The 16,979-nt window shown below is 37.0% G+C and overlaps 1 pseudogene; it reads right to left on the reverse strand.

Moving 5' to 3' along the window:
- Positions 1-15,329: 15,329 nt before the first annotated feature.
- On the reverse strand, positions 15,330-16,210 carry LOC148206279 (zinc finger BED domain-containing protein DAYSLEEPER-like; annotated as a pseudogene).
- Between the last annotated feature and the right edge of the window lie 769 nt (positions 16,211-16,979).

Consider the following 16,979-nt stretch of genomic DNA (forward strand, 5'->3'; position numbering starts at 1 on the left):
ATTCCTCTTTTCCATTGATCAAATTCATGCATACATGTTTAATTATTGTCTTTTGCATTTAAAACCTACAATCAATTGTTCACAAGCCTTAAATAATCAACAAATCATATAACTAACTAGGTCGTGAGTCCTTTGGGAGAACGATACTTGGTCCTACCGAGTTTTATTACTTGATACGATTCGGTCACACTTGCCGAGGGTTAAAGAAGCTTTTGGCGCCGTTTTTCGGTGTTCATAAATTTGTCATCAAGTTTTTGGCGCCGTTGTCGGGGACTCGTGGTTTAACTAGTTCATTTGTGTGATTATTGATTATCTTTGACTTGAATTTTGAATTTTGAGATTTGAATTTCTGTTTTTATTTTCTGTTTTTATTTTATTTTATTTTATTTTATTTTATTTTATTTTATTTTATTTTATTTTATTTTCTGTTTTTATTTTTTCTGTTTTCTGTTTTCTGTTTTCTGTTTTTATTTTATCTTCTTATCTCTGATCTTATATCTTCTTCTATATCTTTTTGTGCTAACATATTTTTCTAGGGATTTGTTTTCTTGTGTATGCAGGAAGCAATCCGAACTAGGAGCAAGAAAACTTCAGAACCTCTTCTTGAAGGCCTAGACGAGAGTAGACGGAGGAGAAGAATTCGTACATCTAGAGTACTTTTCCCTTCTAAGTGTTAAAGGTTGCTTTTAGTATCAATTTTAAGCTTGAAAATAACAATTTTTCAACTGTTATCAATACTACGCCGATGATGAAATGCTTATCCAAAGAAGAGGCAGAAAATGTTATGAGGGAGTTGCATGAAGGGATTTGTGGCAGACATACCGGCGGTCGAGCGCTTAGAGCTCGAACATTGAGGGCATGTTTCTTTTGGCCGACGATGAAAAAGATTGTGGTGATTTCGCATAAAAATGTGTAAGTTGCCAGAAACATGGGAATGTTTTTAATGCCCCGGCAACGGAGTTGCATGGTGTCGTTTCCCCTTGGCCGTTTGCCCAGTGGGGAATGGATATTGCGGGCCCCTTCCCCATCGATCGGGCACAAAAGAAATTCTTGTTGGTAGCGGTGGATTATTTCACAAAGTGGGTGGAAGCCGAACCTTTGGCCAGTATCTCAACTGCCCAGGTTCAAAAGTTCGTCTGGAGGCTGATATGTCGTTTTGACTTGCCAAAAACGATTGTTACTGATAACGGTAGACAGTTCGTGGACAAGAAACTCGTGGCTTTCTATAAAAACTTGGGGATTACTCCTGTCACGTGCTCGGTTGAGCATCCTTAGGCGAACGGGCAAGCCGAAGAAGCAAACAAAATCATTGTCTAGGAGTTGAAGAAGCGGGTCGGGGAAGCAAAGGGGGCTTGGGTGGATGAGCTATCGCAGGTATTGTGGGGTTATCGTTGTTCCCCGCACGACACTACAGGAGAGTCGCCTTTTAATCTCACATGTGGGAGATATGACTTTGAGTGAAGAGTAGCTAAGGACCAATTTATATGTACTGCAAGAAAGAAGAGATGTGGTTATCGTGTAGACTGAAGCTCAGAATAGGTTGGTGGCACGCAGGTATAACACGAAGGTGCGACCAAGACATTTTGTTGAAGGTGACTTGGTATAGCGCAAAACGTCTGAGGCTCGGAAAAAGGTGGTGCACGGAAAGCTAGCAGCTAATTGGGAAGGACCGTTTAGGGTTCGAGAAAGTTTGAATAACGGTGCATATCGGTTAGAGCACCCGATTGGGAAGATCATACCTAACACATGGAACGCTGATAACAGTTGAAAAACTGTTATTTTCATGCTTAAAGTTGATACTAAAAGCAACCTTTAGACTTAGAAACTAGCTTGAAATCATGCCTTTTGTTTATGTTTTCAGAAATAAGAGAGCTGGACAGGTTTATGCTTGATTTAAGTGTTCTTGTGCAGGTTTTGAGGTGAATTTGGTGAAAGAAGTGAAGAATAAGAGAGAGGACATTAGAAAAGACAAGAAAGAGTGGAAAAAGGAGAAGTCGAAGGCACCGCTCAGCGGCAAACTACCGCTGAGCGGCACTCAAGAGGTGACGTTGGAACCGCTGAGGGGCAAAATGGCCGCTGAGGGGAAGAAAGAAGACGCGCATTCACCGCTGAGCGGTAAATACCGCTGAGCGGCACTTTTTGGGCTTGGACTTTTGTAATCTTTTGTAACTCTAGATTAGTATATAAGGGCTTGCACGTCCTATAGTTAGGTATCTTTGGCAGAAACGAGGCAAACACTCTCTCTTTCACCCCTTTGAAGAAGGATCTTGGATGCTCAGGCTACCTCTTCACCTTTATTGGGTTTATTCTTTCATACTTTCATTGTTATTCATCTAGGTTCACCATGAATATGGTGAACTAAACCTTGTATGTTTGTTGGGGAATCAAAGTAATCTCTTGAAGCTCTCATATATGGATTTGTTGAGTACATCTTTGAATTAAGACATATGCTTTCTTTCATCATTAGTTAGGGTTTTTCCTCTTTGCTCAATGCTTGCATTGTTTAACTCATTCTAATGCATGATTATTGGTTTTGTTGATACGGACATGTACGGGGAAATCTAGATCCGGGGAATTTCTCCCAATATTATACTGACAATATTATATTGGTTGCCTTTAAGCTCCTGCACTCATGAACTAATCATTAGGAATGCTAGGAATTGTATGAACTATTTGATTAGGGAGAAGCCATCTAGAATGGTACATTAGAGAGTGGCATTAACAATGATGATTTGAATGTTGAATTCCTAAAATATATGAGAGTGGATGAGATGAAATTGACCCCCAACAACATATTCATTCATATAATTCCTTGAAAGTGTTTATCTTTTGTCTTTGCCATTGATCAATTCATGCATACATGTTTACTTTTCGTCTTGCATAATTAAATCCAAATATTTCGTTTGTAAGTCTTAGCTAATCAACAAATCACATAACTAAACTAGGCCGTGAGTCCTTTGGAAGAACGATACTTGGTCTTACCAAGTTTATTACTTGAAACGATTCGGTCATACTTGCCGATTGTGAAACAAGTTTGTGACATCATATTTTGGTGCTTACAAATTTGTCCATCAAGTTTTTGGCGCCGTTGCCGGGGATTCGTGGTTTAACTGGTTAATTTGTGTGATTATTGATTATCTTTGACTTTAATTTTGAATTTCTGTTTTTATTTTTTCTGTTTTTATTATTTTATCTTTTTAGATTTTATTTTTTTTCCTTTAGGTTAGATTTTATTTTTATCTTTTTAGATTAGATTTTATTTTAATTTCGAATTTTTATTTTATTTTATTTTTCTGTTTATATTTTTCAGTTTGTATTTTATTTGATTTTATTTTATTTTTTCTGTTTTCTGTTTTTCTGTTTTCTGTTTTTATTTTCTGTTTTTTATTTTTCGGTTTTTATTTGATTTTATTTTATTTGATTAGATTATATTTTATTTTATTTTATTTTATTTTATTTTCTGTTTGTATTTTATTTTATTTTATTTTATTTTATGTTTTTATTTTTCTGTTTTTATTTCCTATCTTCTTATCTTTTCAATTATATCCTTTGATTTTTTTTCTTTTCTCTATCTTTTTGTGCTAACAATTGTTTTAGGGTTTTGTGCCTAATGTCTGCAGAATGCAATTTGGTCAAGAGTTTAACTATAGGGGCACTCAATTCTACCAAAGTAATCTCAACCAATGGTGGGAACCTCACTCAAGCATGGATCAAAGCCAATTTTGGCAAGCTGCTGGACAATTTGAGAACCAACCACAACAACAATGGCAGCAACAACCCTTTCTATCAGGAAGTTTGGATAGGTTGGAGGACACCCTTCAACGATTTTTGAAAAATTCCGACTCTACTCAGAAAAGCATTGAAGAATCATGTAAAAGAATGGAGATGCAACTTCGTCACATTAGTCAGATATTAAATGATGATGTTAATACTGATGTTAACCTTAAGGAGGAAGGGCAAGTCATTATCACTGAAAGTGACAAGATTCTTGATGAGGAAAAATTAGAGGGAGATGAGGAAAGGGTAGAGAGAAAAGAGAAAGAAGAGTTGAGTGAGAAAGATAAAGATGAAGAAAAAGAAAAAGAATTGGTTGAGAGAAAAGAGAGAAAGAAAATTTGTGTGAAGATAAAGAAGTTGAGGAGAAAAAGAGAAAGGAAGAAAAAAATAAAAGAAGAGAAAAAGAGAAAATTTAGGGAGAGAAAAAGGAAGAAAAAGAAGATGAGAGGAAAGAAGAAGAAATCACATGAAAAATCACATCCTCATCTAAAGAAGAATCATAGGAAGGAAAAGAAATTTAAGTGCTTTATGGAAATCTTCAAGAAATTGGAGATTAAAGTTCCTATGATTGAGACATTGCAACAGGTTCCTGGTTTGATCAAATTTCTGAAGAAGTTCAGTAGAAAGAAGAAAAAGAAGAAGGAACATGAGCTTTACTGGGTCAAGCTAATGACGTTAAAAGAGCGCTTGCTGGGAGGCAACCCAGTGGATTTAAAAACTTTTGATTTGGTTTTGTAACTTTTAAATTGTGGACATTATTCTGTAAATATTTTTGTTGGATCCAGCATCTACTGAAGGATGCTAGGTGGTTAAGCATCTACTGAAGGATGCTAGGTTTGTAACACCTACTGATGGGTGTTGGTGAGAAAATTTTGCACCTACTGATGGGTGCTGGTAAGTTGGAAACACCTACTGATGGGTGCTGGTGGAATTTGGGTCAGGCTCGTGACGTTAAACAAGCGCTACCTGGGAGGCAACCCAGTTGATTGATTGTTTTCTGTTTGTTTATTTTAGTTAGGGATTTGCATAAGCATTTTTAACATTGAATTGCAGGGAACCTATGAGGGGTATGCTAGGAAGGCACGTAGGTCAAGAAAAGAAGGAGAAGGGCACATCAAGAAAGTGCCGCTGAGCGGCAATTACCGCTGAGCGGTACTATCGCAGATGGGCTTAAGTTCCCCTTAGCGGAACCCGAGCCCATTGGGGTAATTTTAAACCCTAAGCTGCGCGTTTTTACATTCTTTCAAGCTCTTCTCTGCACTAAGACTCCCACATATCTCCTCTTAGGTTTCCCACATCTTTTTACTCTTCCCTCTTTAGAAAATTTCTCTTCCACTCACTTTTACACTAGTGTGCTATCAAAGTTTGGGGTTGGAAGAGAGCATTCTAGTTTGGAAGCATTCTCATATCATCTAGCATCTCCACCCAAGTAAGTAAAATGCATTTTGTTCATTGTAGGGTTCTTGAAATTGACTGTGATTGTCAAAGCATGAATATTTAGGGGTTTTGATTTCTATGCATGATTTGATGATATATTTGATGTTTGAACCGATTAAACTGCTTGATTATGAACTGGAAAACTGAAAATTGCATTTGGGTGGAGTTAGGACAGTTTAAAAACGAGATTTGCAAAAATCTGCAGATCACCGCTGAGTGGCATTTACCGCTGAGCGGCACTCTGCCAGATTTGCTTTTTCTGGTTTGTTGCGTGTTTGAATGTGGCACTGGTGGCGCTGAGGGGAAATTCTGACCCTCAGCGGTGGTTTAGCTTCAAAAGGAGTTTTGTTTTGTGTTTACTAATGATTAACATCATGTTCTGTGGTTTTGGATTTATGATTGAATGCAGGAATGGCATCCTTCTTCAGGAAAGAGATTGAAAACCATGGCAACCAAGAGAAAGGAAAAGGAACCAGAGCAGCCCCATAATGGCAGGTTCCTCTCTAGGAAACATGAGAAGCACTTTAGGGTGGTTCAGGACAAGAGACTTCTAATGGAGAGAAAGGTTGGAATGATACCTAACTTTGCTCCTCAATTTGGAGAGCAAGTGTTAGGGAATGATTGGGGAAAGCTAGCCACTTATCCAGCACCTGCCAACATAGCTGTGGTGAAGGAATTTTACACCAATGCAAAGAAGATTGGTGATTATCCAGCTGAGAATTATTTGGGCTATGTTAGAGGCCATGCTATCAGGTATGATCCTGACTCCATCAATAACTTTCTGGATACTGTGTGGGCTGGTGAGCAATGCCAGTTTGCTCTTAGCATGGAGGAAGGTGCTGACTTTGAGGATGTTGAGAGAGTATTGTGCATACCTGGAGGACACTTCCAAAGGAATAGATCTGGCTTAGTGGTTAATATTAGGAGGACAGATTTGACTCCTCTTGCAAAGTATTGGATGGCATTTTCTCATGCCAACATTCATCCATGTTCACATGTGTCAGATATTACTCTCAGCAGGGCACTCTTCATCTACTGTGCTATCAGAAACTTGAATGTTAATATTGGGCAGGTGATAGCTGATGAGATTAGTGTGTGTGCTAACACCTCAAACAACAAAGCACCACTGGGACATCCTTCTTTGATCACTCACCTTTGCAAGCTAGCTGGGGTGGACACTTCTGTTCCACCATTTGAGAGGCCAAGAAAAGCTATAGATGAGGCCTATTACAGACAGTACTGTGGAGGTGAGGAGGCAGCCCAGCCAGTGCCACCACGTCAGGCTCGTAGAGAGAGAAGGCCAGCACAGAGCAGGACTTCTGCTGATACTCATGAGGCAGAACCATTCCAGATGAGGGACATGTATATGTCTCTTATAGGTGCTCAGTTGCAGTCCATCCACAGAGGGCAGGTGGCCACGGACTGAGATGATAGTGGGGATGTATGATACCCCTCCAGCACACAGGTGGACTATGGATGAATTCCATAATGTGGTAGCTTGGCCAGAAGAACCATGGCATGGAGGAGCTGAAGCAGCTGAAGCTTCAGCCCGAGACATGGATGAAGATGAAGCTGAGGAGGAGGATGCGTTTGATGATGATGATGATGAGGAAGAAGAGGAAGATACAGAGGACAGCTCAGACTGATGAGGAGTTGAGATAGCATTTACTGATGAATGCTATCATATGATTATGCTTTTGTGGTTTAAGTTTTCTGAACTTATTTGTTTTTGTTTTTAGATTAGGGTTTGATGTACTCTATTTGAAACCTGGTTTCTTGTGATGGTTTGCTATTAACTGTGATTGTGTGATAAGTAATGCTGAATGATGCTTATGATTAATTGATGTTGAGATGATGTGCACATTAAGATGCTTATATAGGTGATTCACAAGCTTTGTGAACAAATGTGTAATATCATGATTGTGATTGTGAAATTAAGCAGGATGTGCATGTCAAATGTGAATGAGCTTATATGTGAGGTTTTGAGCTCCAGAGTTGTTATTGTTGAATGCTATTACTTTGAAAGCATGAATGACTTTGCCCAGGTTTTCTATGATTGAATCAATTGCTTGTTTTGCATCATATGATCAAAGGCCGTGTTTTTGAAACCCTTTTTATTGGCCAAATTCATAAAGTTAGCCTTCTAAAAGAGAACACGTTGTGTTCTATCCTTTGAACCCTTAGCCTTAAATATACACTGAACACCCTTGATTGAAAATCTTTACCTTGAGTTAAGTAGAAGATCTTGTGTGGTATTGTTAAATGTTCAAGTTTGGGGTTATTGGGGAAACATGAAAAAGGAAAAAGCATTGAGCTAAGAGCTAAAAAGTAAGAATATGCAAAGAAAAGAAAAGAAAAAGAAGCAAAGCTCAATGCAAATGCAAAAGCAAAGGCAAAAGAAAGTTGGGAATGAATAAGAAGATTGTGTTGTTATGATTCTCTTAACTCAAGGATTTTGTGATCCAGAAAAACCAATTTTCTTGTTAGCCCAGCCACATTATAAGCCATTGAAAAGTCCTTGTGATGATGCATGCTTGTGAATGTATTTGATTGTGGTTAAATGAAAGGCAAAGTTGATTCATGTGACATTGTGATAGTGGAGTGAATGAGTGAAACACTTTACCTCTTATACACTTGTGTGTTGAGTGAAACACTTTACCTAGTGAGGAAATATTCCATAAGCACATGAACATCCATGCTTAATTGATTTATCATTCATGAAAAATAGCATTTGTTGGAATTTAAATGACTTTGTGAACACTAAAGCATGTGCACATCTTGATTGAACTCTTGGTCTTAAGTTTGAGTGAAGTTATTACTTATCTTGAAAAGAGGATTTTGAATGAGTGAACCATCATATGAATTGGTTGGAGATGGAGTTACATTTTATTTGCTTGAGGACAAGCAAATTTCTAAGTTTGGGGTTGTGATAACAGTTGAAAAACTGTTATTTTCATGCTTAAAGTTGATACTAAAAGCAACCTTTAGACTTAGAAACTAGCTTGAAATCATGCCTTTTGTTTATGTTTTCAGAAATAAGAGAGCTGGACAGGTTTATGCTTGATTTAAGTGTTCTTGTGCAGGTTTTGAGGTGAATTTGGTGAAAGAAGTGAAGAATAAGAGAGAGGACATTAGAAAAGACAAGAAAGAGTGCAAAAAGGAGAAGTCGAAGGCACCGCTCAGCGGCAAACTACCGCTGAGCGGCACTCAAGAGGTGACGTTGGAACCGCTGAGGGGCAAAATGGCCGCTGAGGGGAAGAAAGAAGACGCGCAATCACCGCTGAGCGGTAAATACCGCTGAGCGGCACTTTTTGGGCTTGGACTTTTGTAATCTTTTGTAACTCTAGATTAGTATATAAGGGCTTGCACGTCCTATAGTTAGGTATCTTTGGCAGAAACGAGGCAAACACTCTCTCTTTCACCCCTTTGAAGAAGGATCTTGGATGCTCAGGCTACCTCTTCACCTTTATTGGGTTTATTCTTTCATACTTTCATTGTTATTCATCTAGGTTCACCATGAATATGGTGAACTAAACCTTGTATGTTTGTTGGGGAATCAAAGTAATCTCTTGAAGCTCTCATATATGGATTTGTTGAGTACATCTTTGAATTAAGACATATGCTTTCTTTCATCATTAGTTAGGGTTTTTCCTCTTTGCTCAATGCTTGCATTGTTTAACTCATTCTAATGCATGATTATTGGTTTTGTTGATACGGACATGTACGGGGAAATCTAGATCCGGGGAATTTCTCCCAATATTATACTGACAATATTATATTGGTTGCCTTTAAGCTCCTGCACTCATGAACTAATCATTAGGAATGCTAGGAATTGTATGAACTATTTGATTAGGGAGAAGCCATCTAGAATGGTACATTAGAGAGTGGCATTAACAATGATGATTTGAATGTTGAATTCCTAAAATATATGAGAGTGGATGAGATGAAATTGACCCCCAACAACATATTCATTCATATAATTCCTTGAAAGTGTTTATCTTTTGTCTTTGCCATTGATCAATTCATGCATACATGTTTACTTTTCGTCTTGCATAATTAAATCCAAATATTTCGTTTGTAAGTCTTAGCTAATCAACAAATCACATAACTAAACTAGGCCGTGAGTCCTTTGGGAGAACGATACTTGGTCTTACCAAGTTTATTACTTGAAACGATTCGGTCATACTTGCCGATTGTGAAACAAGTTTGTGACATCATATTTTGGTGCTTACAAATTTGTCCATCAAACGCCTCTCACTTGAAATATTATTTTAGTTGAATGATTGTTGCAAGATTGAAATAATGATCGTTTGGTGAAAAGTTGGCAGGCACTACTCGGGGGGAAGTCAGAAAAATGTCTTTAAGAATCCCCGTTCAATGTAGGAATTCAGGAAAATGATTCCTACCTCAAGACGCTCGGGGGGCGGTCAGAAAAATGACTTCAGAAATTCTCGTTCAACGCAGGAAGTCAGGAAAATGACTCCTGCCTCAAGACACTCGAGGGGAAGTAAGAAAAATGACTTCAGAAATCCCCGCTCAACGTAGGAAGTCAGGAAAGTGACTCCTACCTCAAGACGCTCAGGGGGAAGTCAAAAAAATGACTTTAGAAATCCCCGCTCAACGCAGGAAGTCAGGAAAATGACTCCTGCCTCAAGACGCTTGGGGGGAAGTCAGAAAAATGACTTCAGAAATCCCCGCTCAACGCAAGAAGTCAGAAAATGACTCCTGCCTCAAGACGCTCGAGGGGAAGTTAGAAAAATGACTTCAGAAATCCCCGCTCAATGCAGGAAGTCAGGAAAATGACTCCTGCTTCAAGACGCTCGGGGGGAAGTCAGAAAAATGACTTCAGAAATCCCCGCTCAATGCAGAAAGTCAGGAAAATTACTCTTGCCTCGAGACGCTTGGGAGGAAATCAGAAAAATGACTTCATAAATCCCCGCTCAACGTAGGAAGTCAGGAAAATGACCCCTGCCTCAAGACGCTTGGCCCCGCTCGACGCAGGAACTCAAAAAAATGACTCCTGCCTCAGGACGCTCGGGGGGAAGTCAGGAAAATGACTTCAGAAATCCCCACTCAACGTAGGAAAATGACTCCTGCCTCAAGACGCTCGGGGGGGAAGTCAGAAAAATGACTTCAGAAATCTCCGCTCAACATAGGAAGTCAGGAAAATGACTCCTGCCTCAAGACGCCCGGGGGGAAGTCATAAAATTGACTTCAGAAATCCCCACTCAACATAGGAAGTCAGGAAAATGACTCCTGTCTCAAGACGCTCTGGGGGAATTCAGAAAAATGACTTCAGAAATCCCCGCTCAACGCAGGAAGTCAGGAAAGTGACTCCTACCTCAAGACGCTCAGGGGGAAGTCAAAAAAATGACTTTAGAAATCCCCGCTCAACGCAGGAAGTCAGGAAAATGACTCCTGCCTCGAGACGCTCGGGGGGAAGTCAGAAAAATGACTTCAGAAATCCCCGCTCAACGTAGGAAGTAAGGAAAATGACTCCTGCCTCCAGACGCTCGGGGGGAAGTTAGAAAAATGACTTCAGAAATCCCCGCTCAACGCAGGAAGTCAGGGAAATGATTCCTTCCTCGAGACGCTCTGGGGGAAGTAAGAAAAATGAATTCAGAAATCCCCACTCAATACAGGAAGTCAGGAAAATGACTCCTGCCTCAAGATGTGGATGGGATAAAAGTCTCATATTTGTTGGGTATAAGATGAGGATGTAGATGAATTTTTTACCTTGAGAATAAGTATGGGTAATGAAACTCGTTGACCTTCCGTCTCGTTGTCATCCCTAATTATAAGTGCATAAGTGTCATAAGAAATAGTTTTTTGAACTACTCGCATTAGCTGACAATGTACTTTTAAGCATATTTTATTTATTAAAAAGTATTTGTAAAAAAAAAAGATTGAAGAATAAATTAATGGATGTTAAGTATGTGTAAAAATTTGTTTGGTGTCAAAGTAATATTACTTGTGTTAAATTATGTGTCAAACATGTGAATATGTGTTGGTGAAAATAATACATATTGAAAAGTTCTATCTCACTTAGAATAAGAAATAAAATGGGTTATTAAGAAGACTATATAATTTCTATGTTCATAACTTTAGACGTTCCAAATAAAAGGCTATTTAACTTTTTATTTTATCTTTTTATATTATAGTACAGTATTATGAGATTTGAGTTAAATTTTTGTTTTAAAAAGTGAGAGTACTTGAAATCAAAGAATACAAGAGAATTTGTCTATATGTTTTTGTAAAATTTTTGATATTATATAATTATCATTTGATATTAAAATGATAATATGATTTTTTTCGGATTTTCAAATTTTTATATTATACTTTTGTGTTGATTGTTTTTATTATTCGTGACTAATAATTTTCAAAATTAAAAATGTTGATATTATTCGTGACTATTTATTTTTTCATTATAATATATGAACTTAGAAAATATAAGAATTTTAAAAATGATTAGAATATAATTAGGGTAACAAAAAGTAAAAGTGAAGGCAGATATGTGTTCTTGTTTCTTAAAACAGTAGGGAAGGGAACCCAGTTTACTCTTTCGGCATGTAAGTGTTTTCGCACTAATCATTATTAGAGTGCCATCATTATTCACTCTGTAATGTCCTAATCAACAAATCCACTTAATTCTGCACAAACCATCCTTCCATGGCCCACTTAGATCTTTCTTCTGCACGCGCCATGTCATTTCATTTTAGATTACCATTCAATTTTCTTCCTTTATAAATTAATTCAACTCCTAACCCCAAAACCGTGCAAACAAATATTTTAAGAAGCATATATGTATTTATACCACTCAATTACCATACTTTTTTAGCTTATGCTACTCTATCCCTAAACCATCATTGCACGAAAGGATAATCTCATCATTACTTCTTAAAGTTCATCTTAAAGATTTAAAAATAACACATATTACATCACAAGCATAATTTCATTTGTGTATTTAACTTTTAATCATGTTTCTGGTTTTTTTTTTCTTCCAAATTGAAGTTGAAATGGGAGGGTAATGATTACATTCTAATTATATTCTTCTAGAGTAGGTAGGGGCTCTCTTACGTTAATAAAGTGTCATATTAGTTCCAAAATTATTTAACATATGCATTGAATTCATTGATATAATAACTTTATCATAGTGCAAAACAACAAATATCTGTTTTAATGATCTTGATGTAGAAGTAGTATTTGGAGAAGGTACGTGAGCATGATTATCATGTTATTGTAAGTTGAACATGGCTTATTTTATGGTACCAAAACAGTGATCAGAATCATAAACCAATTCATGATCTTTAGAATTGTCAAACACTAAAACTAAAAGTATGCAATTCCACTGTTTGATTAAATAACACTTCATTATAGTTCTGTCATTGAATGATTATCTGCTTTAATTTCCTGCATTCTTAATAACAAGTTCGTGGAAAGGCATATATGTCGGTGTGTGCAAAACCTACAGGGATTATTATGGACGTTAACATTGTAGGCCATCATTAGTTCTCGTTTTAGCCTCAAGATTGGTCTAATCTTGCTTTAATTTGTGGATCTTTGAAATATTTTAGAGTACTCCTCCCTATACCTCACCAATCTCTACCTACACCTCTCAATAGACATTTTTGTCCTTCATTTATTAAATTTAATTATGAAAAAGTTTAATGATATTCCAATTGATCTTCTTTGTTGTTTCAACTGGTGCACACTGCTAGACCCTTTTTGACACTTCTCATAACATACCATTCTTCGTTATGAATCCAGGCGAGTGGCTTACAACAACCAGACTAAAAAACAAAATAAGGAAGTTGTTCTTGCAGCCACTGTTGATGGTGATGCCCACCATGAGCGCGAACGTGACGAATACTCCATGATTCCCAAGGCGGAGACCAGCACCACAAAGATGTCGTTGAATAGAAGCGGCACCGACACTACCTTCTGGAAATCCGAGCTGTTGCGGTTGTGGATGTAAGCGGAGGAGGCTACGACGGCCACACCCAGAAGCAAGAAAAAAAACCCCTAAACCGCAACTCCAACCGCGGTAAACATCAACCGTATCCAAGTGCGGCGAACGTCAATCGCACTTCTAAGTGCGGCTACCATGAACCGCATCTCCAACTCCTCCAACTCCGACAACCTCTCAACCACACTTCCAAGTGCGACAAGGTACGAGCTCACCACAACACAACCACAACCACCAAACAAGAACATGTATGTGAGAATGAACTGAAAACAAGTAAAATGGGGGAGGGGGAGGAGGGGAGGAGCACTCTGAGAAGAGAGGAGAAAGAAAGGAGGTGTAGGGATGGGAATATGAAATGCGGCAAAGAGTGATAGAGAGGAAGGAAGGAGAAAGGGGGTGTAGGGTTTGGGAAAGAGATACAGAAGAGGAAGAGGTTGGTGCTTTTTTTAATTGTTAAATGAGTCAAATAAAAAAAACATTTAAAAGATCATAGGGGCACAATTGGAAATATAAAAAAATAAGGAGGTGTAGGATGAGATAGGTGAGGTGCAAGGAGAATCACTCAATATTTTATCAGTAGAATGCTTTTTGAAACTTCCATAAATAACCTGTGTGTATATGCTCTCAAAAGCAATATTGGCCAATAACAATTGTATGCTATCACCAATAAAAAAATTTCAAAGCAACATGAGTCTAGATTCTCAGTGATTTTTTTAGTACTGCTATCTATTGATCATTACCAATATATTGATATTAATATTTTAAAAATTTGTTTAAAACATCAAACTCAATATCTACCAGTCAGTGTACTTTTAAAATACAACAAAGAAACATGAAAAAAAAATTGAAATTCATTAACAACTTAGAATGAAAAGTCAGTGTACTTTTAAAATACAACAAAGAAACATGAAAAAAAAATTGAAATTCATTAACAACTTAGAATGAAAAGACAAGACCTAGAGCCAAAATCCCAAACCACACACAACTTAGAAACCGAACCCCAAACATAGAAAAACATCTAGGAAAACACTTAGGTGTTAGGAATATAAAAACATCTAGGAAAATTCTTAGGAATAGAAACACATCTAGGCTGAAACACCTAGGCGCATGACCAAATGATGCCTTGTCTAAAAGCGTCCAAGAGAGATCAAGCTAAACGCTCAATGCTTATAATACCTTGAGCAGGTATTCAACGTCTCTCGAAAACAAAAAGGGGTCGAGATAATGTCTTTGACAAAACCTTTTAAAAGGCTTAATTGTTAAAATATAAGAAAAGCTTAAACATGCTAAATGCTATCTGACCAAAGATAAAATCTAAAGAAGCATTTACTTATCCAGATGATACCTTGAGCTTAACAAATACCTCATCTTAGATGAAGTATATATCATGCTAGGTATCCGTTCTGAAAAAGAGCTTAATAAAAAAATGTTATCTAACGGTAGAAAATCAAAAGAACTTTGTTGTTTTGAGAAAACATTAAATGACATTAAATGTTCAACGTTCAAAAACAACAAAAGTGATAAGAAAAGAAATATCTGCCACATGCACAATTACTCCAATTTTGTAGATAAGCTATACTACACGCATCCACAATGCTACAGATCAAATATAAAAAAGTGGACGTTAGAGACAAAGGAGATATTCACAAATGTTCCTTACTTGAAGCAAAGTCTAAAAAGATCGTACAACCTACTTCAAGCAAAGGACTGAAAAAGCATGCCTGCTCTGACAAAAGTTGACTTACAAAACAACTACTATGAAAAAAAGAAAGAGAAATTACAAGTATCAAAGACTAGAGCTGTCAAAACAGGCCACCCGGCCCGACCCATCACGGGTTGGTCACTTAGTTAGCCAACCCAACCTGACTCATTTATTAGCGAGCCAGAAAAATTTGAACTCGGCCCGACCCACCACGCGTTGGTGGGTAAACGGGTTGGCTCACTAGCTCATTTAATTACAATTTTTTTAAATAAAAAAAATTACAAACTTTCTGTAACTCAAATCTAAACAAATTTCACTCAAAAAATGATGTTAAACTAAAGACAATTCAAAATAATAATCAAAAGTACAATACAATCCAAATGTCATCGAAAAACAAACACAAAAAACATACAAATAAGTTTCTTATATTCATCATTTTTGTGTTCCTTATCCATTTACAATATTAGAATCTTGAATGGATAAATCGACAATGTTTTCCTCTCTTGAATCATCTTCTTCTTCTTTATCCCCATCAACAATTCAATAAAAAAAGTGTTAACTAATAATATCGAAACACAAAGTAGTAAATAATTAAATAAATTTCGTAATGCTAATAATAATGTTGCCTATTAATTCAAAACCATGTAACCAATTTTGAGTTAAAATGAGTCCCTCAACATTCTCTAGAAGAATGGAGGAACGATATTTGGTTAGCACACGAGAACTAAGACTGAAGGTAGACTCACTAGCAACTGTTGTAATTGGAATGCTAAGAATGCCACAAGCCATCTAAGATAAGTTTGGATATCGATCTCGACGATCCCTCCAATAACTCAATACATCCAACTTATCAAAAAAATTTTGATCAAGATTCCCGTCATCTAAATAAAGGTCCAATTAAGACCTTCTAGTGTCATTAACATGTTGGCTCAAATAATTCACATATTCCTAAAACATCATGAAACATATCTAATATGTCATTCATCATAAGTAAGAAATAAAATAAAATAAGTTGAGAATTAAAAACTTACATCAAATGCATCCATCACCGGCTCATCATTAGTAAAAGAAGGTTGTAATGGAAGGGAAACTTGAGAACTTGAAGTGTTTGACTCAATTGAATTTAATTTGACATATTCTTCAAACAACTTATACATGTTATCCTTTAAAAAATTAATCTTTTCTTCACAAGTAGAAGGATTAATCTTTCTATAACAAAATCGAATTGCTTCAAACTTCATCCATGGATCAAGAATAGGCGCAATAGCAAGAATGTCACAATATTGATCCCAATACTTACTAAACTTGTTCATCATGCTCAATGGCATATCTTTAATCGTCGGATCATCACTTTTAAAATTGTCCCGCAACAAACATTCAATTTTGCAAACTTGCATGAAGTAACGATTAGAAGTTGGATAAGAAGAACTTGAAGTCAAATTAGCACTAGTGCAGTCAGGGGAAACGACAACGGTTGTTTTCACCCATAGGCAACGATTCCTAAACTGAGGCATATACAAGCGAGACAAAAAGTCTACCCTTTTATGCCTCAATTATGATCCGAGGCATAAAAGGGTAGGATTTTGCCTCGGTTCAAAGGTAACCAAAGCAGTAGGGTTTTTGTTTTTTTTATATTTTTTTTCAGATGACTTTACGCCTCGGTTCACGAGGCAGTATGCCGACCTCTACTGCCTCGATTGGGACTTGAATCGAGGCAGTATAGTGTTTTTTATTTTTTATTTTTTTTTGCTTTTTTGCTGGACTTTCTGCCTCGGTTGTGACATTAACCAATGCTATAAGGGGCTTTCCGCCTTGGTTATGGTCACAACCGAGGCGTATTCCCCTATTCTTTTTAAGAATAGGTATGTTTCTGTAACATTCCCAACTATAGAAACAGACCTGCATATAATTTTACAGCCAGAATAGTCCAGAACAGTCCAGAAGCATATATTTTCAATAAAAATTATATTAAAACATAAATGCATTTAATGTAATCATAAATCAACTTCTTAGAAGCATAAATCAATTCAATGTAATCATAAATCAACTTTGAAGCATAAATCAATCCAATGTACAAAGTTAAACTAATAAGAATGT

This window comes from Vigna umbellata, chromosome 1, assembly GCF_029865625.1.
Source record: "Vigna umbellata cultivar VRB3 chromosome 1, Vumbellata_1.0, whole genome shotgun sequence".
Lineage (NCBI taxonomy): Eukaryota > Viridiplantae > Streptophyta > Magnoliopsida > Fabales > Fabaceae > Vigna > Vigna umbellata.